General features: G+C 45.2%; 1 protein-coding gene and 1 long non-coding RNA gene across 5 annotated transcripts in view; one reads left to right on the forward strand and one right to left on the reverse strand.

Moving 5' to 3' along the window:
• Positions 1-9,706, reverse strand: part of Mppe1 (metallophosphoesterase 1) — a 31,853-nt gene extending 22,147 nt beyond the window's left edge. For 2 of the 3 annotated variants that reach the window (XM_028856209.2, XM_028856208.2), the window contains exon 1: positions 382-470. The gene's annotated coding sequence lies outside the window, so the exon portion shown is untranslated. Of the gene's footprint in view, positions 1-381; positions 471-8,625; positions 8,767-9,619 lie in introns of those variants that run through there. The other variant, XM_037197183.1, reaches the window with a different exon arrangement.
• LOC119086286 lies at positions 8,877-20,629 on the forward strand. Of its 2 annotated transcripts, none has more exons than XR_005089538.1 (5): positions 8,877-9,181; positions 9,510-9,713; positions 12,521-12,594; positions 17,440-17,538; positions 20,517-20,629. It is a non-coding gene; the product is annotated as an uncharacterized LOC119086286 (long non-coding RNA). The 2 variants fall into 2 exon arrangements; XR_005089537.1 differs by lacking the exon at positions 20,517-20,629 and adding an exon at positions 18,654-18,983.
• The last annotated feature ends 2,922 nt before the right edge of the window (positions 20,630-23,551 follow it).

Raw genomic sequence — 23,551 nt, forward strand, 5'->3', positions numbered from 1 at the left:
TTTTCCTTCAGATTTAACTTGCTGTAGTACAAGGACCATGAAGTTTCAAACATTTAATAAGAAACGGCAGTTGACCTTGAAGTATAAATGTGGCGGGGCACAGGACCCACTCTTTCACCTTACTTTACCCCTGAGTTCTGCAGGGCGCAAAGCCATGGAAGCAAAGCCACGGGGAAGACCCTGGATCCTAGGACCCTCCCTGGGACCTCGGTCGCAGCCCTGGGGGACCCCGGCTGGCGCTGCAGCCCCAGCGTTGGGCAGTGGAGTCCAGATGTCAATCATCTCAGAAACCCGGAGCCCTCCAATGCCGGCGCCCAGATTGTGGAACGCCGGCTGCGGGAGGCCTCGGAAGAGCCGAGGGAGATAAAGATGGAAACCTACGCGGAGCTGCGGCGGCCTCAGCTCTCCGGTGCCATCCTCCGGGGCCCGGCTGCGCCCTTCCTCCAGCCGGGGGATCGTGGCGCCTCCGGGAAGTCGCTGCACAGGGCGGCGGCAGGAAGAACGCGCCAGACGCTGGTGGTGATGCACGAATGGAGGATGGACCCGTTGGGGACCGAGCCGCTCGCCCGGAGACCTCAAGGCCTGCGCGCTGCACAGTGGTTGCAGTGGAGCCGCCACCCCACGCCCTGCGGTCAAAGTCCCAGTCGGTGGCACCGTCTCGGGAATCAACGCAGGAAGCCGCCAGAGTCCTTCCGGCCGCCCGTCTGGAGCGATTGTTTCTTCGGTCTTCTGTCATCTCCCAAGCCCCGCAAGGGCCTTTTGGAAAAATATTCAAGTGTAAAATACTCATGTGTATATGAGCCGGCCAAAGGTTTGTTGTGGGGTCCCATTTCTTTTCAGCGACAAGAATACTAGCTTGTTCAACTTTGGATACTCGCACATCCACTATTTTAAATAATTCTTAGGTTAAGCCTGTAAAACAGCACCAGGGTCACTTAACCTATGCTTGCGAAACTATGTGCTGGCTTCCAGCCAGCGAATGCCGGTCCAGTTCTGCAAATCTGAGTGTGGTTTGTAGAATAAGCCACAGAGTGACAAACCAGAACAACGTCTGGGGTGCCTTAAGCATGCAGTAAATGCTCGCTATCTACTAAAAAACACTATAAGCCTATAGTCATTTCGACTCTATCCGGGTGAACAACTTTTTTTTTTTTTTTTTTTTTTTTTTTTTTTTTTTTGGACAGGGTTTCTCCGTGTAGTTTAGGTGCCTGTCCTGAATCTTGCACTGTAGAGCAGGCTGGCCTCGATCCACCCGGCTCTGCCTCCAAGTGCACCACCACCACCACCACCACCACCACCACCACCACCACCACCACCACCACCACCACCACCACTGGGCCCAGATGAGCAACTCTTAACATCGCCAAAGTAAGGCATTTCCATACTGATGTAATGGAGGTCGGGAGTGGGGTAGGGGGACTAAATCAGTCAACAAAGAGTTTAAGAAATAACGGAGCCAAAAGAGCATGCTGGGTAGATAACACACCAGGAAGCCATCAGCCAGAGCCAGAAAGCCGAGCTCCTGAAGACTATAAACAATCTTGACTCAAAAGTAGCTGTGGCGGCAGTGGTGGCACGTTTTTCAGACGGAGCAGAGGGGGATCCTGTGAGTCGAGCAGCTGTCTACAGAGCGAGAAGGAAGGAAAAAAAAGAAAAGTCGAAAAAAAAAAAAAAAAGTAGCTGTGGCGGCGCGGGGCCGGGTGGAACACTCTAAAAGTCCTAGCTCTCAGGAGGAGGCTGAGGCAGGAGATCCCCGGTCCAGCACCAACCTGAGTCATATAGCATCCCTGTCTCAAAAAGGTTTTTCCTTAATTTAAATGAAAATGTTAAATAGCTGGCGGCAGGGCAGGGCGGGGTGTGTCAGAGGGAGAGCAGTCAGAGAAGACTGGAGATACAAGTTAGCAAAATGCCGTCTGTGGGCCTTGTTTGATGGTTCAATCTGATACAAAGAACTCTGTTACATTTTATCCCCCCCCCACCCAGTGCACCTGGGCACACCAGTGCTCACTGTTGGTGCAAAAGGGATCAGAGGACACCTTACCAGTGGGTCCCTTCTTCCACCATGTGGTGACCAGGGATCAAACTTCGGGCATCACACTTGGCTACAAGTGCCTTTATCCACAGAGCAATCCCCAGGTCCCCAATCAACCTTTTTTTTTTTTTTAAAAGACATTTGTGAACACATTGGGAAATATAATATAGGCTGGATGTTAAATGACATTGGAGAAATACTAATTAATAAGTAATTAATTATTATTAATTATCTTGCTAGATAATGCTTTTTTTTTTTTTATCATGGGTTTTGTTTTGTTTTTGTTTTTGAGACAATGCCTTGCTTTTTCCAGGCTGGCTTTGAACTGACAATCCTCAGCCTCAGGAAGGGTAGAATCACAGGTGTGTACCACTGTCCTCCGTTTTCAGTCATGTTTACCTAAGGTCCCTATCAGAGTACTTACATGCAAATGGTAGAATTTCTGAGGGTTGGTTTCACAGCAGATTTTAGAATTTGTCTTTAGGGGAGAAAGTTAGAGAAGTAGACACACAGGTGTCACGCTTCACACTGAAGCAAGAAGGCTGGGTGGACATTGTGTAGCAGAATCAAGACCCCAAAAAGATGCCCTGATTCCAGATTCTATGGATTTGCTACCCTTCATGGCAAAGAGACCAGTAAGATGGTCAAGATGAAGGCTGGGGGATGTGGAAATCATTTGTATTAGCTAAGTGGACACAATCTCATCCTTTGGGGCCAATCACGAGTCAAGAACCATCTCCAGCCCTATGTGTGTGGGGTGGGGGGCAGAAGGAGGGCAGAACATCACCAGTGGAAGGAGGGAAGGGAGGTTTGGACTGACCATATTTACTGAAGATGGAAGTAAAAGCTGTATCTAAGTTTCCGTCTAAAACTGGGTCCTTTTTCTCCTTGGAATTATGGAACCAGTAACAAGACCCAGCCCCAACTGCAAAGGACACTCTTTACTCTTGGCCAAGAATAAGGGAAAGGGTCTAGGGAGATGCTCAGTGGATAGCAGTGCTTGCGTGCAAGCATGAAGTAAGTTCAAATGCCCGGCACAGCAGAAAAAGCCAGGCATGGCTGTTGGTACTTATAACCCCAGCACTGGGGGGGCAAGGATAGGCAGATCACAATAGCTCTCTGGCAAGCTGAAATGAGACGTCCTGCCTGTGGAAGAGACACTGCCCAAAAGAACAAGGAGAGTGATAAAGACGCTGGACGTCTTGCTCTGGCTTCTGAATGCACATGCACCTGCACACTCTGCTACATGCACCACACACAACAGAGCAAGAAAAGTGGGCTGTGTGTGTGGCTGTGCACACCTGTAATCCCAGCTCTTGGGAGGTGGCGGCAGGAGGATCAGGAATTCAGGGTCATCTGTGTTAGCTATGACCATGCCATCAGGCAAAGCACCTCCATTTTGATTACAAAACGACAGCTGAAGAAATTTGGTTCTCCGAAGTAAAGGAACTTGTTTCTCTATTATCGATTTCCCCACCCTGCAGACCTCCAGGAATGGCCACCACAAAAGATGTTTATCTGTCACCTGACAGTCTTTAACTGCCGCTCACTGGCTACCACTAGCAACGGCAGGCCAAAAGAGGAAACATTTCTATCTCCTTCCCTCCTTTAAAACCTGTAAGAAGGGCTGGAGAGATGGCTCCGGGGTTCAATTTCCAGCACCCACATGGCAGCTCACAACTGTCTATAACTCCAGTTCTAGATCATCCTACACCCTCACATATAAAATAAATAATTAAAAAAAAACTGTAAGAAGGGACGGACGGGGGGACACACACCCCGTGCCCAAACTCTCCTCAGAGTCCCACCATGCTGCTGTCTGCCTGTCTATGGAGAACAGGAGTGGGAAGCAGGCTGATAAGTCAGCTTCCTAAGCCCCACACACGGGCAGGTTACAATAGAAAGGAAGACCAACTCGGGGTGGAATAGGCTAATAGCGGGAAGGAACATTGTATCTTATCTTTTCTGAGGATGGGCTGAGATACCTTTCTGGGACTCATCACATGTCTGCAGTTTTCTCAGGCTACTGTAATGACAGTTGTCAACCTCCAGGACACTGGCGGGATGTCATTTAGCATACCGATGGAAATACGATAACATCAGAGGTGACCTGATGTCACTCTGGCAACTGGCCCAACTGGTCTCTGTCAACCACCAGAGGAGAGACTTCAGGTCTTCCTACATCATGGCATCAAATGCGGGCAAGTCTAGGGTGAGGTACGAATTTGGCCAGTGAAGATTAGGGCAGGGTAAGAACCGTAGGGTTTGAATGAGATGCACCCCACCGGCTCACATATTTGAATACTTAGTTCCCAGCTGGTGCTGCTGTTTCTGAAGGTCATGGAACTTTTAGGAGGTGGAGCCTTGATGGAGGAAATATATCGCTAGGGGAGGGTTTGGAGGTGTAGTTGTTTTTTTACTATTTTTGGGGGGGCCCACCACCCAGTTCCCAAATAAATTCTCACACAGAGGTTTATTCTTAATTATAAATGCCCGGCCTTAACTTGGCTTAGTTTCTAGCCAGCTTTTCTCAAATTATCCCCTCTATATTTTGCCTCTGGGCTTTTCCCATTCTCTTACTTCCATAAATCTAATTCTTACTCTGTGGCTTACTGTGTAGCTGGGTGTCTGGCCTCTGGAGTCCTTCTTCCTCTCTTGTTCCTAGCTCCCCTTCTCCCAGTTTTCTCCATATATATTATGTCTCTCTTCCTGCTAGCCCCGCCTATCCTTTCTCCTGCCTTGCTATTGGCCGTTCAGTTCTTTATTAGACCACCAGGTGTTTTAGACAGGCACGGTAACACAGCTTCACAGAGTTAAACAAATGCAACACAAACAAAAGTAACACAACTTAAAATAATATTTACTACAGGAGGTTTTATAAGCCTGTCTCTACTTCCTGTTTTCTCTCTGTGTTTCCTGTATGCTGATAAGATGTGATCACTCTGCTTCCTGACTGCCCGGCCAGCCTCATGACCCTGCCTCCATGCCTTCCCCACCATGATGGGCAGGACCCATAAGTCCCTCCCCCTGCCCCCCCCCCAAATTCTCCCCTAAGTTCCTTTTAGTCAGAGTCTTCTATCACAGCAACAGAAAAGTAACTAATACAAGCCGAGAGCCTGGGAGTACAAGCTATATTGTTTCAAGTCACTGCATTGGCAGTTGTGCTAGTTGGCTTTCTGCTACTGTGATTAAAAACCAAAAACACGACCAAGACAATTTATGGAAGCAAAGGTTTATTCTGGTCATGATTCAAGAGGGCTGAGAGTCCAATACAGTGGGCAGGAATGGCTGAGGAGGAGGAGGAAGCTGAGAGATCATATCCTCAACAGCAAGCAAGAGACAGAGAGAGAACAGGAAGTAGAATGAGCACTCAAGCCCGCCCCTAGTGACACACTTCCTCCAGCAAGACCTCACTTCCTAAACAGTGTGCCAACTGGGAACAGAGGCCTAGAGGGGACATTTCTTATTCAAACTGTTGGTTTTAAAGGTTAAGAGCACCAACTGCACTTCCAGAGGTCCTGAGTTCAATTCCCAGCAACCACATGGTGGCTCACAACCATCTGTAATCAGATCTGGCGTCCTCTTCTGTATACATGATAAATAAATAAATCTTTAAAAAAAAAAAACTGTTGGTTTTAAATGCGGCGCTTTTACTCTGCAAGGAAAAGTCATGAGGCACAACAAAACCTATTGTCAGAGCAGAGTTTAATTAGAAGGGAGAGGGAGGGACAAAAGAGAGCATGGCCAGGCCTGTTGGAAAGACACTGAGGAGGAAGGAGAGATGGGGGAGGAAGAGGAGGGAGCAGAAGAGAGGGGAGGAGTCTGTGACCGGCTTTTTAAGGATTCCCCTGCATATGCACATGTGGACTTACAGAGCTGCACCACGCATGTGCACAGGACATAAGACCCCTTACTTAGCTACTGAACTGCGCATGTGCGGTCATATAGCTGGAGGAGTGGCCGGAATCCTAACACAAACCACCTCAGTAAAAGAAGATGGGTACAGCCAGGCATTGGTGGCAAACGCCCTTAATCCCAGCACTCAGAAGGCAGAGGCAGGTGGATCTCTGTGAGTTCAAGGCCAGCCTGGTCTACAAAGCAAGTTCCAGGAAAGGCACAAAGCTACACAGAGAAATCCTGTCAAGAAGGAGGAGGAGGAGGAGGAGAAGGAGGAGGAGGAGGAGGAGGAGGAGGAAGAAGAAGAAGAAGAAGAAGAAGAAGAAGAAGAAGAAGAAGAAGAAGGGTACAAGTATTTGCTGTATTTCTACCTTCACATATGTTTAAGGTGTTCTGTTTTGTTTGTAATAACCTAAGAAATATGCTTGTTGTTGTTGTTGTTTGTTTGTTTTTCAAGGCAGGGTTTCTTTGTTCTTGGCTGTCCTGGAACTAGCTCTGTAGACCAGGCTGGTCTCAAGCTCACAGAAATCTGCCTGCCTCTGCCTCCCGAGTGCTGGAATTAAAGGTGTGCAGAAGAAATACATTTGTCAAAATACTTCATTCTTACCTAAAGTGTATGCCCACCTAGCAGAGGGTATGATATATTTAACTTGAAAGGGAATTTTATGTCATGATATTTTTGTAAAAGAAACCTTAAGTAATAAAGTAACATTTATTTTCAAAGTTGCAAACATTAAAAAACAGAGTGCCTGCTCTGTTAGAGATAGCTTGTCTAGGCCAGTTTCTTTCAAAAATCTTCATACTATACCTTCAAGAATGCTAACAGGAGGCTGGGGAGATGACTTAGTGGTTCAGAGTACTTATTGTTGCAAATGATCCAGGATCAAATACCAACACCCTCAAAAGCAGCTGGGACTCCAGTTCCAGGGAATCCAATGCCCTCCTCTGGCTTCTGTGGCCATATACATACATGCAAGCAAGATATCCATATACATAATAAAAATTAAAAATTTAATTTTAAAAAAAAGCATACGACCATGAGAAGGCATAATCCCCAAAGTCACATGTAGGAACAATTGACTCTAGTCAGTGGTTGTGACCCCTCTGGGGGGAGTCGAATGATCCTTTCACAAGGGTGGCCTAAAACCATTGAAAAACACAAATATTTACATTATAATTTATAACAGTAGCAAAATTACACTTATGAAGTAGCACCAAAAATAATTTTATGGTTGGAGGATCACCACTACATGAGGAACTGTATTAAAAGATCACAGAAAGGTTGAGAACCATTACTCAAGTAAATACATAACTGTAAATAATAATAATGATAATAGTCAATTCTTAAAATACTGCCAGCATTTACAAAAATATGCTTTCTACCAGCATATATAAATGTAAAGAAACAGATTAGACAAGTAAATAAAATGTATAGGAATTTTTAAAGAGAATTATCTCCATGCTTCAGCTAGAGCTCTCTTGGTAGAGTACTTGTCCAGCATCCACCCTGGATTCGACCCCCAGCATCACATAAAGCCAGTTGTGTTTGCTGGAAGTCTACAATCCAGCACTTCTGTAATCCCAAAAGATGGAGGCAGGAAGGTCAGAAGTTCCAGGCCATTCTCAGCTACATAGTAAATTCAAGGCCAGCCTGGGTGCCCTGTAAAAATAATTCTAAAAAGTTTTAAGTCTACCAAACTATGCAAAGGTAGAATAGTTTAAATGGTTCGCAGGGGCTGAGAGCACACCTCAATTGTTAATGGACTAGACATTGTTAATGTAATTCTTGACTGTATATGTTGTATATCCTTGTTGGATATAGTTTTTCTTATATTAGTTATAAGCATTTTTTAATTTTAGACAAAAAGGGGGAAATGTGGTGATATTGTGTGTCCCCCAATATATTGTGCACCCTAATAAACTTATCTGGGGGTCAGAGAACAGAACAGCCTATATTAAACATAGGTTTAGACAGTGGTAGACATGCCTTTAATCCTAGCATTCTGGAGGCAGAAATCAGTCTGGATCTCTTTGAGTTCAAAGCCACACTGAAACAGCCAAGCATGGTGACACACGTCTTTAATCCCAGGAAGTGATGGCAGGAAGCAGAAAGGTATATAAGGCGTGAGGACCAGGAACTAGAGTCCTTTTAAGCTTTGAGGCTTTTAGCAGCAGTTCAGCTGAGATCCATTCAGATGAGGATTCGGCGGCTTCCAGTCTCAGGAAACGAGATCAGCTGAGAAATTGGCAAGGTGAAGTTGGATGTGGCTTGTTCTTTTTCTCTGATCTTTCAGCGTTCACCCCAATACCTGGCTCCGGGTTTGTTTTTTTATTAATAAGAGCTTTTAAGATTCATGCTACACTCAATGGTAGAGCATTATTAACCTAGCATGTTCCAGACCTCAGATCTCATCCCCTGCAACACACACACACACACACACACACACACACACACACACACACACACACACACTATACATTTTGTAGAGTAGCCAATATTTTCAACAGGGGAGTTGACCCAGTTGGTACAATGTTTGATTTCCAAGCATGAGAACCTGAATTTAAACCCTTCAACCCACATCAAAAAGCTCAACACTGGGGCACACACACACACACACACACACTTGTAAACCCAGAGCTGGGGAGAGAGAAATAGAAGGGTTCCTATAACTTGCTGGCCAGCCAGCTTAGCTTACCTGTCAAGTTTCATGCCAGTGAGACCCTACCTCAAACTATCCCACCAGCTCAGGTTTGCCTTCTCAGGTTAGTGCTGTGCCCAGTCTCCATCAGAGGAGGTTTTGACTTCTTCAGGCAGTAGGTAATGCAGAAATCTGTAACTGGCCAAAGAGTGGAGAGTAAGTGATGGTTACGTGTCCAGCCCCAAAAGGAACAGCTGTATCACTGCCTCCTTGGCTCAGGGAACATCCCAGAAGAGGGGGCGGGGAGACTGTAAGAGTGTAACAAAAAAGTATCTGTTTGATACTGCAGCCTTTGTGCTCGGGAACTGACTGCAGCTGTGGTTTCTGAATCTGATTCCCGCAACAAGTCTGGGCGCTCACACTTCCCGGTGGATGAAGGAGGAGCCCTTGAGACTACTGGCAATTAACATTTGCTGAGGGAGAGGAGGGTCATTTTCCTCTGCGGTATAGTCACAGATGAGCTGCCCCTGCGCCCTTGAATAACCCCCACACCCACACTCAGGCAAGTGACTAATTAAACTCAGTGGGCCACGTGCAAAAAGAAGAAACGGAGGTAGGAGGGAGTTGTGGAGAAGTGGAGGAGCCGGGGAGGAAGCGGGCGTGAGAGGGGGTGGGGGAGGTGTGAAATAACTAAAATTCATTTTTAAAAAGTGAGAGCAGAGAGCCCCGAGCCCAAGCAAGGTGAGGTTGTTTGTTTGTTTGTTTGTTTGTTTGTTTGTTTTATCATAGCCGAGGTTGGGGCAAGGGGATTTCCAGGGTTCAGGACCCTGATTGGCCAACATTTGTCTAGGGGTATAGGGAATGTTTGGAATGTCAGGTACTTCCCCTTAGATGCTGGCCCTCCCTAGGTGATGTCAGTTTATGGCTTTTCCTGGGTCCAGGTGTTACCTGCCAGAAGCTGTGTCTGGATCTCTAAGCCTGCGTGGCCAAGCTGTTCTCCCTCCCCCGCCCCCTCCCATCCCCAGTGGCCTTTATCTGCTGAACAACTCACCAGTCCATCTGTGTACATCACTCTTGGCTTTCCTGTCTTCCAAGCTCTCAACAGAATGCCTGTTAAGCTCAATCTCTGCATTCTAGAAGCTTCGGTAAGTGGCAGCTCCAAGCCCTCCCATGTTTCTCTCTCAAACTAGTCTTAAAGGCCTACAAAACTTTATGGTGCTGTTCGTCACAGCGACAGCCCCACTTTTTGGTCCTGATTTTCTTAGTTACTTCTTCTGTTACTGTGATAAACAAGGGGTGGGGGGGGGGCGTGCTCTTTGGTTTGAAATGATACAGTCCATCCTGGCAGGGACCGCATGGTGGCAGGAGAGTCTTGCAGTGTTGCTGTGTGAGTGTGAGGTAGCTGGCTACCTCCTGTCAGCAGTTAGGAAACAGAGCTGTGGCTGATGTTGACCATTGTCTGAGCAAGGAGCTGCTAAATGCTGTGTGCTTCCTTTTCTGGCCAGTGTTTTCTGTAACTGTGTCAATGTCTCGACAGAGGGCCAATTGTCAGACGTTCCCCCAGAGCACTAGAACTTAGTAGAAGAATAAGATTCTAAGAATTCAGCGACATAGCGTTTCCACACAGCACAGAAGGCCGGGCCAGTAAGTGGGCAATAAAGTTAGGTCAGCAACAGCCTCAACTGAGCCTGAGAGTGGATAAACCCTGGGAAGAGACAGCCTGCTTTGGGTTTCAAGGTCAACTGGGGAAGACTTGAAACTGCCCAAGGTTAAAATATAAATAAGGCAGCTCTTCTGCCCAGGTGCCATAGAACAAGCCTTCACACGAGAAACAGTGATCTGATGTCTGCCACCCACTCACTGGCTTCCCAAGCCTTAAGCCTAAGTGTGATGTTCAAATACTCTGCCTCCACATAGGCCAGTGTTCAAACCCCTCTCTGTGCAGTCTTTGTTTCTGGCTAAGAGCATGCATATTCTGTGATGGTCTCTCTGGCCTCTGAGTCCTTCACCCTACTAAAGATCAGGTCATTGGTGAATTCTGGAAAGTGATGGAGAGAATAAATTTTGAAGTAAGCAAATGTGTGCTCCCGATTCATTAAGGAAATTACAGATTTACCAATCATTGTACATGCACGACCACCTGGAAAATGCTCATGAAATTATAACACATAAAATTACACTCCTTAGTACAGTGGACCAAAAGTCACTCTCATTTTACAAGTTACATATATCTGTCCCACTGAAAGACTTTAAAGACTTAATAAGCCTGGCAAACTTCCACTGGAAAGAAAAGACCTCACTGAACTTGAGACCTGTCAGCTTGAAGGTGATGATGTAGAACGTCCTCCTTTCATTTCCTCCTTGCAATCATCTTTTTCCTCCTAACTGTGGTGCTCACTCTAAAGTGAAGACCCTATGAATATGGTCATGAATGGCTTGTTCTAAGTTACCAGGACACCAGCAGCAAAGCGATTCCTCAGCAAAAGAGAACTCATTAAAAAATGAAATTCTGACCCAGGTGGTGGTGGTGGTGGTGGTGGTGGTGGTGGTGGTGGTGGTGGTACACGCCTTTAATCCCAGCACTCAGTGGGCAGAGTTAATCGGATCTCTCCGAGTTCAAGGCCACACTGGTCTACAAAGGGAGTTCCAGGACAATCGGGGCTACACAGAGAAACCCTGTCTCAAACAGGAAAAAAAAGAAATTCTGCAGCCAGGGCTTGTTGCACAAATCCTAAATGGTCTTATAATAAAAACCCCGGAAACAGATATTGGGGTAAATGCTGAAAAATCAGAGAGACAAAGGAGCAAGCCACAGCCACTCCTCACCTCGCCAACAAATCCTCAGCCTGAATACCCCCGAGTCCTCAGCCAACCTAGTTCCCGCCTCCTCACACCTTATATGCCTTTCTCTGCCCAGCCATATCATTTCCTGTTTCAACCTTCCTAGTGCTGGGATTAAAGGAGTGTGCCACCACTGCCTGGCTCTGTTTCTTTTTTAGACTGGATTAATCTCGTGTAGCCCAGTGTGGCCTTGAACTCACAGAAATCCAGACTGATCTCTGCCTCTGCTTCCTGAGTGCTAGGATTAAAGGTGTGTGCCGCCACTGCCTGCCCTCTGTGGCTGGCTCTTTTCTCTGATCTTCAGGCAAGCTTTATTTCCTAGATTACAAATATATTACCACAAGGGCTACTCAGAGAAACCCTGTCTCGAGAACAATAAACAAATAGAAAAAGAAAGAAAGAGAGAGACATTCTGGGGCTGATGGTGAGTTGTTGGATAAAGGGTTGGCTGTGCAAGCACGAAGACCAGAGTTCAGATCTTGAACATCCACACAAAAGCTGGGCAGGGGTGGGGAGGAGGAGGACTCTTATATCCCCAGGGCTGGGAGGGCAGAGACAGAAGGAGCCTAGTGCTTTGCTGGCCGGCCAGCCTAGTGAACAACAGGCTTCTGGTTCAATGAAGAAACCCAGTTTCAAAAAGTAAGGTTAACAGAGAGGAAGACATCCCTACGTCAATCTCTAACTTCCACAGGTGCATGCAGGGGCACACACCCACACATACACACAACATGCACACACATTACACACACACAACACACACACACACACACACATTCATACACACACATTACACACACAACACACACATTCAACACACACAACATACACACATTACATATACACATACAACACACACACATATACACACATATTCACCAAAGCACAAAGAAACGCTGATATTATTAGACATTCTAGCTTAGGAATTGGAAACCTTGACCTGAGGTCCTAGTCAGCTGTGTGACACAGGACAATTCATTTACCTTCCTGAGAGCTTTGGGCCCTGCTCCTTTAAAATGAGAGAGGAAAATAAAGGAAATCAGAGAAATGGACCTTGTGCCCACTAACACACTTTGTAACTTTCCCAATTGTATGTTCTTAATTGTCTTTGCAGATACCCATAAACACGATTTCTCCTCCAGAGTTTAACATTCAAGTCTTGGTTCCTTTTTTCTCAGGGCAATGGGGGTGAGTATGTGTGGAGGCCAGATGCTGATGTCTGGTGTCTTCACTTTCCACTGTCCACCTCAGTTTCAGGAGATGGGGTCTTTCAGTGAACTTGGAGATCTCTGACAGGCAGCAGCCCCAGGATCCAAATTTGTTCACTTCCCTATCACCAGGCCTATGGTTACAGAGATGACTGGTCATGTCTGTCTTTTACTTGTGTGCCAGAGATCCCAATATTTTGTGTGGGAGGTAGTTTACTGACTGAGCTATCACCCCGCTCAAGACCTGGTTTCTGTAGCCAGAAGCTCCAAACAGGCCAGAGATACAGAACTAGAATCATCAACATGGCTAAGTTGAAGGGGTATTAATGGCAGGCATTGAGACTGAATGCAGCTCCATGATGAGGATTGTGGTTTTGACACAGGCACAGAGGCCAGAGAGACCACATGCCTGGTGATTCTCCAAAGGGGGAAAACTGGGTCTGGTAGTGCATATCTATAATCCCAACACTCAGGAGACTGAGTCAGGAACATCAACAAGATCAAGGCCTGTGTGGCTACCAGAGAGCCTGTCTCAAAAAAGTTAAAATAATATCTGGCAATCTAGAGTAATCCAAACGATATAGGTCATGCCATGGTCCGGCTGATTTCCATGTGTATACCCCGTCAGAGTTTCAGAAAAGAATGTATTTCAACCCCAGTTCAGGAGGCAATAGGGACCAGTGGTGAGGGTGGTGAAAGAATTCACCTGTTGTAGATTATTATTTTAAGATGTGTTACATTTATGCGGTGGAACTTTTTTTAAAAAAAGATGTATTTATTATGTATACAGTGTTCTGCCTGCATATATGCCTGGGCACCAGAAGAGGACATTAGATCCCATGATAGATGGTTGTGAGCCACCATGCGGTTGCTGGGAATTGAACTCAGGACCTCTGGAAGAACAGCTAATGCTCTTAACTTCTGCGCCATCTCTCCAGCCCCAGAACATTTGTTTTAATGATGCAAAGATGTGTTGCATTCTTTTATGTTGCATTTGTTCAACTGTGAAGCTGTGTTACTTTGCCTGTCTAAAACACCTGATGATCTAATAAAGAGCTGAACAGCCAATAGTGAGGAGAAAGGATAGGCGGGGCTGGCAGCAGAGAGAATAGATAGAAGGAGAAATCTGGGAGGGAAAGAAGAAAGCAAGAGAACAAGGAGAGGAGGACTCCAGGGGCCAGCCACCCAGCAACCCAGCCACCCAGACACCCAGCCACCCAGCCATACACGGAGTAAGAGCAAAAGTAAGATACACAGAAGTAAGAAAAGGAAAAAGCCCAGAGGCAAAAGGTAGAAAGGATGACTGAAAGTTAAGCTGGCCAGCAACAAGCCAAGCTAAGCCCAGGCATTTATGATTAAGAATAAGCTTCTGGGCCAGGCAGTGGTGGCGCACGCCTTTAGTCCCAGCACTCAGGAGGCAGAGCCAGGAGGATCTCTGTGAGTTCGAGGCCAGCCTGGTCTACAGAGCGACATCCAGGACAGGCACCAAAACTACACAGAGAAACCCTGTCTCAAAAAAACCAAAAAAAAAAAAAAAAAAAAAAAAAAAAATAAGCCTCCGTGTGTGATTTATATGAGAACTGGGTGGTGCTCCCAACAAAGAACAGAGAGCCAAAACAGTAAACAACCAACAACATTCACCCGATCAGGAAAGGGCGGAGATAGAAGGCTTATTAAACACCGCTGGCAGAACAGAGAAACTACATTCTAAAGGACTGCACTTCAGGAAGTGTTTCTAAATGGACAGTCAGGCCATGTTTTAATGCCACAGTGCCCTCAAGCCATTTCAATTAGGGCTCATTACGGTTACCAACAGCCTGGCCTTGAGGCAATGAGACTCAACCATGACCACAGTCCTAGACAGTCATCCACATCAACCCACTAAAGGATTCAGCAGAAAAATGACTAGTTCCAGTATTGAAATACTCTTGTTATGTGTCTATTTTGTGGGTATATGTGTTTGAGTGTGGTGCAGGTGAGTGAGGTGTATATGGGGGAGGGGATCCTGCCCATGTGGCATACGGAGGCCACAAGAGGACACTGGATTTCTACTGTCACTCTTTAACCTAGTTTGAGACCCGGTTTTTCATTTTCCTGTTCCTTTATTGATAATCTCCTTCTGAGCATATTCCTATCTGGACCCCCATCACTAGGAAAGACAATGCTCCTTAAAAGTATGTTTAAAAAAGGGGGGCAGGAGGGGGGAGAACAAGGGAATCCGTGGCTGATATGTAAAATTAAATTAAATTATAAAATAAAATAAAAAATAAAAAAATTTAAAAAAAAAAAAAAAAGCCAGGTGGTGGCACACCTTTAATCCCAGCACTCTGGAGGCCAAGGCAGGCTTGTCTCTGAGTTTGAGGCCAGACTACATACAGAGAGTTCCAGAACAGCCAGAGCCACACAGAGAAACCCTGCGTCAAAAACAAAATAAAACAAAAGGTAAAGAGTGGAGATGGCCTTGGAGCCGTAAGGATGGCTCAGTGGAAAAGAATATCAGGAGCTGGCCACACAGGGCTGGACTCGGGACTCAGGGAACTATGTGGAAGAAGAGGTAGAAAGATTCTAACAGCCAATAAAGACTCCAAGGAAACAGTGCCTTCCAGACCCAGCAGGACTGATGTTCATCTGACCTCACAGAGACTGTGGCAGCATGCGCAGGGCCTGCACAGGTTCAAGCCAGAGTGGGGGTCCCAACACTGCAGGGGGACTGGATACGAACCCCCATCCCTAACTCAGAAGCTATCTCCAGTGGCAACCACTGGCAAAGGAAAAATTAGTTTTCTCCAATGGCGTTGAGTTTACAGACCATCCTAGGGGAGGCTCCATGGCCAGCAGTAAATGTTTTGGGGGATGTTTTGTCCTATAACGCTTTATTTGGGCTTTTTAAACCTTCCTTGTTTTTTGCTTATCTATTATGGTTTCTAATTTTGTGTTTTCTTGGGTTTTGTGCACGTACATGTGTATGTGTCTGAGTGTGCATGTGTTTCTTGTGCTTTTTCTGTGGGTTTTGTTTTGACTTTTTTTTTCTGTTTGCTTGCTTTGTTTTATTCTGTTTTTGGGGGGGTGGGGGACTGGTTTTTTGTTTGTTTGTTTGTTTGTTGCCTGTTGTTTTCTAAAGAGAAAGAAGGCTTGAAATTGGATGGGTGGAGAGGTGGAGAGGGTCTGGGAGATGAGGAAAAGAAAAACTGTGATCAGAATATATTTTATCAAAAAATATTTTCAGACCGGGTGGTGGTGGCACATGCCTTTAATCCCAACATTCAGGAGGCAGAGGCAGGCAGATCTCTGCAAGTTCGAGGCTAGCCTGGGCTACAGAGTGAGTTCCAGGACAGGCTCCAAGCTACACAGAGAAACCCTGTCTCAAAATCAAAAAAAAAAAAAAAAAAAATCAATTAAGAAAGATTCTTATTGCTCTTGCAGAAGACCTGAGTTAGGTTCCCAGCATCCACATTGGGCAGCTCACAATCACCCATAACTCCAACCCCAGAGGGATCTGCCACCTCTGACTTCCACAGTTACCTGTACTCACATGCATGCACACACACACACACACACACACACACACACACACACACACAAAACACACACACATTTTAAAAACTATTAATAATAAATATTTTTCCTAAAAGAGTGAAGATAGCCAGATTGGTTGCAGGCCAAGCCCTGTGGAGTGTGTCACAGGCACTGACCTGGCTCGGTGGGCTTTGATGGTATCTTCTTCCCAAGCAGGCATATCAACCAATATTTATATAAGACTGGGGGGAGGGTGCTGGTCTTCAAGTAAACATTATCACCTTGGCCCTGGCTGGACTATTAGAAATGGGTCTGAGGTCTCAAGAAAAAGACCACACAATCCCAAGTCATTTCAGCAGACAAGAAGTTACTTCTACAGAACAGTGTGCAGCCATGCTCAAGCAAGCAAGCACACCTTCCCATGCCAAACACTGGGTCTGTCTTCCTAAAGGAAGGGGGTTCTGTAAGGTGGTCAGAGCTCAGTTTCACGTTCTGATGTGACTGGTAATACATAGAGGAGCAGAGTCTAGAGGAAAGTGAAACTTGAGTCTACATTTTGATTTCAAGAAGTGCTGACCCTGGGGGCAACAGAGATGGTTAGGTGGTTAGAAGTGCTCACTGCCCTCCCAGAGGATTCAGGCCTGATTCTCAGTCCTCATGTCTGGTGACTCACAATCTCCTGTAACTCCAGCTCCAGGGGAACCTGATGCCCTCTTCTGGACTCCTTGGCACCTGTACACATGTGCACAGACCCACACATACACACATTCAATTTAAGAATATATTAAAGCTGGGGCAGTGGTAGTGCAGGCCTTTAATTCCAGCAGAGGCAGGCAAAGCTCTGAGTTCGAGGCCAGCCTGGTCTGCAGAGAGAGTTCCAGGACAGCCAGAGCTACAAAGAGAAACCCTGTCTTGAAACAACAACAAAAGAATAAAATAAATCCTCTTATACATATGGTTAGCTCAAAGATCAAGTAAAAAAAACAAAACAAAACAAAACCTCAACACATAAACACATTTCTTAGGAATGGAAGGTGCTGTGCGTGGGGAGCTAATTGCCAGGCTCAATCCCTAGCTGCAGCCACACACAGGGACAAAAGGAGAGAGGGATTCCAGCTGGATAAAGATAGCAAACGGCCTCTTGTGGTTTCCCAGATAGACTACAAATGTGCCTACATCTGCCATACCAAGTGTTTGCTCCCTGCAGTGTTGACCGACCTGAAGAGCAGATGGATGAGCCTAATAAAACTAGTTCAGCCAGTTGGCACAACTAATTCAAAGCTGCTGCCTTAAACACTCTCCCCAACAGACAATTCATGGAATCAGCCTCAGCGTCCAAACAACAGAGGATTGGGTCAGGATAAAGAGGAGAGCTGTGTCACCTACAGGAAAATGAATACAGTGAGAGGTGCGTATGGAGTGTATTAACCCAATCTCAAACAAACATCACGTTTTCCCGCCTTTGTGGTTCCTAGATTTCTTTATAGACATACATAAAATCTCATATGAGGGCTGGAGAGATGGCTCAGCGGTTAAGAGCACTGGCTGCTCTTCCAAAGGTCCTGAGTTCAATTCCCAGCAACCACATGGTGGCTCACAACGGTCTATAGTGAGATCTGGTGTCCTCTTCTGGCCTGCAGGCAGACATGCAGGCAGAACACTGTATACATAATAAATAAATCTTTAAAAAAAATCTCATATGAATATATGTCATAAAAGTGAAAGTAAAATCATCTAGGGAAACAAGGGTACTAGTTTCCTTAATTCTAGGAGGCAGAGGGGGAGAGGGGGCAGAAAACTTGAGGGAGTGTGCCCAACATATTATACTTGTAAAAAAAAAAAAAAAAAAAACTTCAAAATCAATACATTTCTCAAACTCTGCTTGGTGTTAACTTTGTAGCTTGTTTTTTAGTCTGTAATTGAAACCTACCCTAGCCAAGCCAGGCCTGGTGGTACCCACCTACAACCCCAGCACTTCAGAGGCAGAAGCCAGAGGCTAACATGTTCAAAGCCAGCCCTGTATCACAGTGAGATTCTGTGTAGAGAGTCCGGGAGAGAAAGAAGGACAAACATAATATGTTGTCTCTGTTTGTTGGAGGTTTTTGTTGGTGGTGGTGGTGGTTGGTTAGTTTCTGTTTGTTTTGTTTTGTTGTCTGTTTTGGTGTGTGTGTGTGTGTGTGTGTGTGTTGTGGTACTGAATTGAATTATGTAACCTAGACAGGCCTTGAATTCTGGAAGCTCCTGCCTCCTCCCCACCCCAGGTGCTGGAATCTAAGAAGTGTATCACCATGCCTAGCAATATTAAATTCTTGATTTACCACTACAGCTGAAATGCGCAGTAAAGTGCCTTAAACAGAACATAACTGATCAACAGGTGACTGGACTTGGATTCATTAAAAAAACAAAAGGTCGGCAGTTTATTTTGATGGGGATTTGAGGGTGTGTTTCTGCGTGTCGAGGAGAACAGGGCATATGGTTCCTGCAGCTGTTCTCACTTAAGAACTTGTGATTTCACTTCTGCAGACAGCTCCACAGTCCGTGTTCCTGACCAAGGAATGTTCTCTGTAAGGCAGAGACGTGACTCCTCAGCCTTGCTCTGCGCCATCCAGAAGGAAATTGTTAAAACACCTCCAGCTTTGTCTTTCTGAATGAGCTGAGGCCCGAACCCAGGGCCTTCTGCTTGCTAGGCAAGCGTTCAACCACTGAGCTAAATCCCCAACCCCATCTTTCTGAATTCTTGACTCTCATCTGTATACGTGTCTTCACTGCAGAGATTTGTAAGTGGGTAGCCATTCCAGCTTTGATCTGGAAGTCCCAACCCCCATTGAGGCTTCGGTAACTGTCACGCCTACAAGGCGGGGCCGAGAGAGGACTCTGAAGACCCGAGATCTGGATGTGCAGGCTCTCTCGGTTCCTGGACCCTGGACGCTGGAGGTAGACTGAGCAGAGTTCTCCAGAGAACACTGCCGGACTGCGCTACACCTTTCCCAGACCTTGCAACCTACCCATCCCTTCATTTGTAAGTTACCCCACAAAATAAACCTCCCTTTTAACTACGTGGAGTTGCCTTAATAATTTCACCAGTAGAGATTAACAAAATGCTTTTGGCATAAGCATATATAGTGGAAATATGATTCAAGACTACAAGAAAAAGCGTAAGATTTCTGCTGTTTTTCCATGAGGAGGTTGAATCCAAGGCCTCATGAATGCTAGGTAAGCCCTCTACCACTGACCTGTACTCCCAACCTTGATTTGATTTTTGAGACAAGGTCTCACTATGTGGTCACGGCTGACCTGGAACTCACTAGATCAGGATGGCCTTGAACTCACAGAGATCCACCTGCCTCTGCCCCTGGAGTGCTTGGATTAAAGAAGTGCAAAATCATACCCAACTGATATTTCTATTATTAAGCTTGTTTGGGTCGAGGATATAGGCCAGCATTAAAATATTTGCCTAGCTGTGTGAGGCTCTCAGTTCAGTTCCCAGGACTGCAAAAATAAAACAAAGAAACACGAGAAGAAGCAGGGTAGAGAGGGAGAGAGAGAAAGGAAGAGAGGAAGAGAGAGGAAGGAAGGAAGGAAGGAAGGAAGGAAGGAAGGAAGGAAGGAAGGAAGGAAGGAAGGAAGGACAGAAGGATGGAAGAAGGGAAAGGAAAGGAAAACAGGACCTAGAAACTCCCATGCACACCTAGTTCCTGCAGAGGTCAGAAGAGGGTGTTGGATCCCCTGAAACTGGAATTACAGATGGTTGCATCATGTAAGTGCTGGGAGCCTAACCCAGGCCACAGAGAGCAGCATGTACTCTTAACCACTGAGCCATCTTCCAAGCCCCATGCATCTTTTTTATTGTATGAATGCGGGGATTTGTATTTCCCTTGAACATTTTAAGAATATAGATGTAACTGCTTAGTTATAAAAGGATTTTTTTTTTTTTTTTTTTTGGACTGGCCTGGAACTCACTATGCAGACAAAGCTCGCCTTAAACTCTTGATTCTCGTACCTCTGGCTTCCAAGGGCTGGAATTACACATAGGCACCACCACAACTGGCTTGCCTGTTTAATTTCAATGTGCTAATAGTTATAATAATAATAATAATAATAATAATATAATAATAATAAATAATAATAATAGTTATAATGCACTCACCATTAAAGCCACCATAACTATGTAAACTTAGGAAGAACAATTTAGAGACGACTTGCAGTGAGTGAGGGCTACAAAGGATTGTTGTTTGTAGGACCAGAGGTCAAACCAAGGTCCTTCCGAATGCTAAGCGCACATTCTTGCACCGAGGCCAGCTCCAGCTCAGATATGTGGTTTGCGAAGCATTCCTTTCAAGTTATTTAAGATTACCAAGCTTGCAATCTTCATCAGAGAACTTGCAGCGATGGGAATTAACCAAGAAATCCACAACTAGACAACGCGCAGAAAGTGAGAGACTTCGGAGCACTCTGGCCTAAATGGGATGTTTTCATCAAAGTCCTTTTCTCAGGGCTCAGGGATCCATAACGGAGAGGAGACAGAAAGGCTGTAAGAGCCAGAGGTGGTAAATGACTCCAAGAAAACAGTGTCTTCTAGACTGATTCACATATGAACTCACAGAGACTGCGACAGCATCAACAACAGGACCTGCACAGGATCAAAACAGACAAAAATGCCAGCACTGAGAAGGAGAGGTGGACACAAAGTCCCACCCTTAACCAGAAGCTGTTTGCAACTGATAGCGGCTGGGAGAGAGAAAATCAGTTTCTTTCAATGGAGTGTCCCGGGTCTATCAGCCACACTCCAGGGCAGGCGCCATGCCCAGGCGTAGTTGGCCAACACAGAATAGACGCTGTTGGTGGGTGCTTTTTGTTTTGTTTTGGTATTTTTCTCTCACTGATTTTCTGTTTGTTTGGTTGTCTGATTTGATTTTCATTTTGTGGGATTTTCACTTGTGGGAGTTACGTTGTTTTTCCCTGTTTTTGTTTTGTGTTTTGTGTTTCTTTTTCTTTTCTTTTTTTTTTTTTTTTTTGTTTTTTGTTTGTTTTTGAGAAAGAACATGAAGTTGGGTGAGTAGGAAGTAGGGAGAATCTGGGAGGAGTTGGGAAAGGGGAAAGAATATGATTAAAATGCATTGTATGAAAACAATTTTAATATTTTTTTTCAAGATTACTGAGCTTGATGAGGAGAAACCCTCTTTTCATCCAAATTAAGGAACTTGAGCACCTGGTTTTTTAGCACAGACAGAGTCTAATTTTATTCATGCACAGCTGTCAGGAGCCACATGGTTGCCAGGGAAACGACACATACCTGGAAGCATTCCACTCAGTGTCAGAGGAACCAGAACTGGAAGGTCATTGACACAGGGCGAAATAAAGTCATTCCAGACCGTGTAAGCCGCAGAACACTAGCCGCCTAACTTTAAGTTATGTTCCCCTAGTTCCCTCTCTTTCCTTCAGCATTGTGGATCAAACCTAGGGCCTCAGACTAGCAATGAGGTTCTCTTTTTAAAAAATATTGTTACATCTATTGAGAGAGAGAGAGACAGACAGAGAGAGAGAGAGAGAGAGAGAGAGAGAGAGAGAGAACACCATTGTCACAGCAGGAATGCATAGGTCAGCCTACCGGTGGGAATCAATTCTCTCCTTTCACCTGTAGGTTCAGGGGATCAAAATCCACTTCCATCACGTGGTTCTCCAAGTCAAACATAGGTCATCAGACTTGCTGACAAGGGCTTTTACCAAATACGCCGTCTCAGTGGCCCTAAGCTCTTTTTTCTTTTTGGTTTTTCGAGACGGGTTTTTCCATGTAGCTTTGGTGCCTGTCTGAAGACCAGGCTGGCCTCGAACTCACAGAGATCCGCCTGGCTCTGCCTCCCCAGTGCTGGGATCAAAGGCGTATGCCACCGCTGCCCGGCCCGGCCCTAAGCTCTTAAGTGAGTCTCACTAAGTTGCCCAAAACCCTCAAACTTATCACCCTGCCTCAGCTCCAAGTAAGAATTACAGGCCTGTATAACCCTGCTGCCTTCTACTCCATGATTAATCAGGAAAAAATTATTAAGTACGCTCTATGTGCCAATAATGTGCTAGCTTGTATTAAGAAATACAAAATTTTAGTTCTATCCTGGGTTTTGACACAAAAATAAGTATTAAAATAAAAAGAAAAATGAAGTTGGTGGGTAGAGGTGAGGTAGAAAGACTGGATCTGAACTGGAACAGTGAATATGATCCAAATACATTATGAAACTCTCAAAAATATCAATTTTTTTTTTAAAAGCATACAAAAAACATGTCCAGCATCTTCATGTCAGGACACTTGCATTAAAACACATGACTTCACCAGGAGATACAGCTATCCTATATGTCTCGGACCACATTTTATCAGCCATCATACAAACCTTGTTTGCCATGCATTTCTTTTAATGATCTAATTAATCAGATAGTGATTCTTTTTCAATTTCTATAAAAATATGCCAGGAGTGGGCACACTTTTAATCATACTCGGAGCAGAGACAGGATCTCTGTGAGTCGAGCCAGTCTGGTCTCAGAGCGAGATCGGACAGGACCAGAACTCTGTCTCAAAAAGAAAAAAAAACTTACATAGGACATGAACCCCCCCCCCCCCCCCCCCCCCCCCCCCCCACCCACGTTCTCCCATCCCCTCCTCTCAAAAAAAAAAAAAAAAAAAAAAAAAAAAAAATTAAAATCATGCTGGGGAGTGCCAAGTGGTATGGACATATAGAAATCAGTGTGGAGGTTCCTCCAAAATCTGAAAACCAATTTACCTCAAGATGCAGATGGCCCGCTCTTGGGCATACACCCAAAGGACTCTCCATCCCACTACAGAGACACTTGCTCATCCATGTTCACTGCTGCTCTATTCCTAACAACCAGAAATCGGAAACAGACTAGATGTCCATCAACTGATGAATGGGTAATGAAAATGTGGTACATTTACACAATGGAACATTATTCAGCCGTTCCTGGAAAATGAAATGATAAGGTTTGCAGATAAATGGATGGAGCTAGAAAAAAAAAATAATGATAAAAAAAAAAAAATTTTTTTTCTACATGTGATGTTAGCTTTTTTTTTTTTTTTTTTTTTTGAGTAACCTAGACCCCCAAAAGACAAATATTGTATGTTTTTGTCTCACATGTGGATGTTAGCTTTTAAGCTTTCAATATGTGTACTACAGTCAGAACAACCACGGAGGTTAGGTGTCTAGTAAAAGATCAGGGAAGGGAGGGAATCTTCCAAGGAAAGGGAAATCAAACATAGTAAGAAATAAAGAGGACTCTGGACTAGATGGATTAACTAGGGAGGGGGATCAGAGAAAAGAGTAAAGGAGGAAATACGGGGAGGGACAACTAACAGAGGCCTTTTGAAAAACATTATGGAAACCTACTGCTTAAAGGTGTCCTCAAATACATACACATAT

Source organism: Peromyscus leucopus, chromosome 19 (assembly GCF_004664715.2).
Source record: "Peromyscus leucopus breed LL Stock chromosome 19, UCI_PerLeu_2.1, whole genome shotgun sequence".
Classification (NCBI taxonomy): Eukaryota; Metazoa; Chordata; class Mammalia; order Rodentia; family Cricetidae; genus Peromyscus; species Peromyscus leucopus.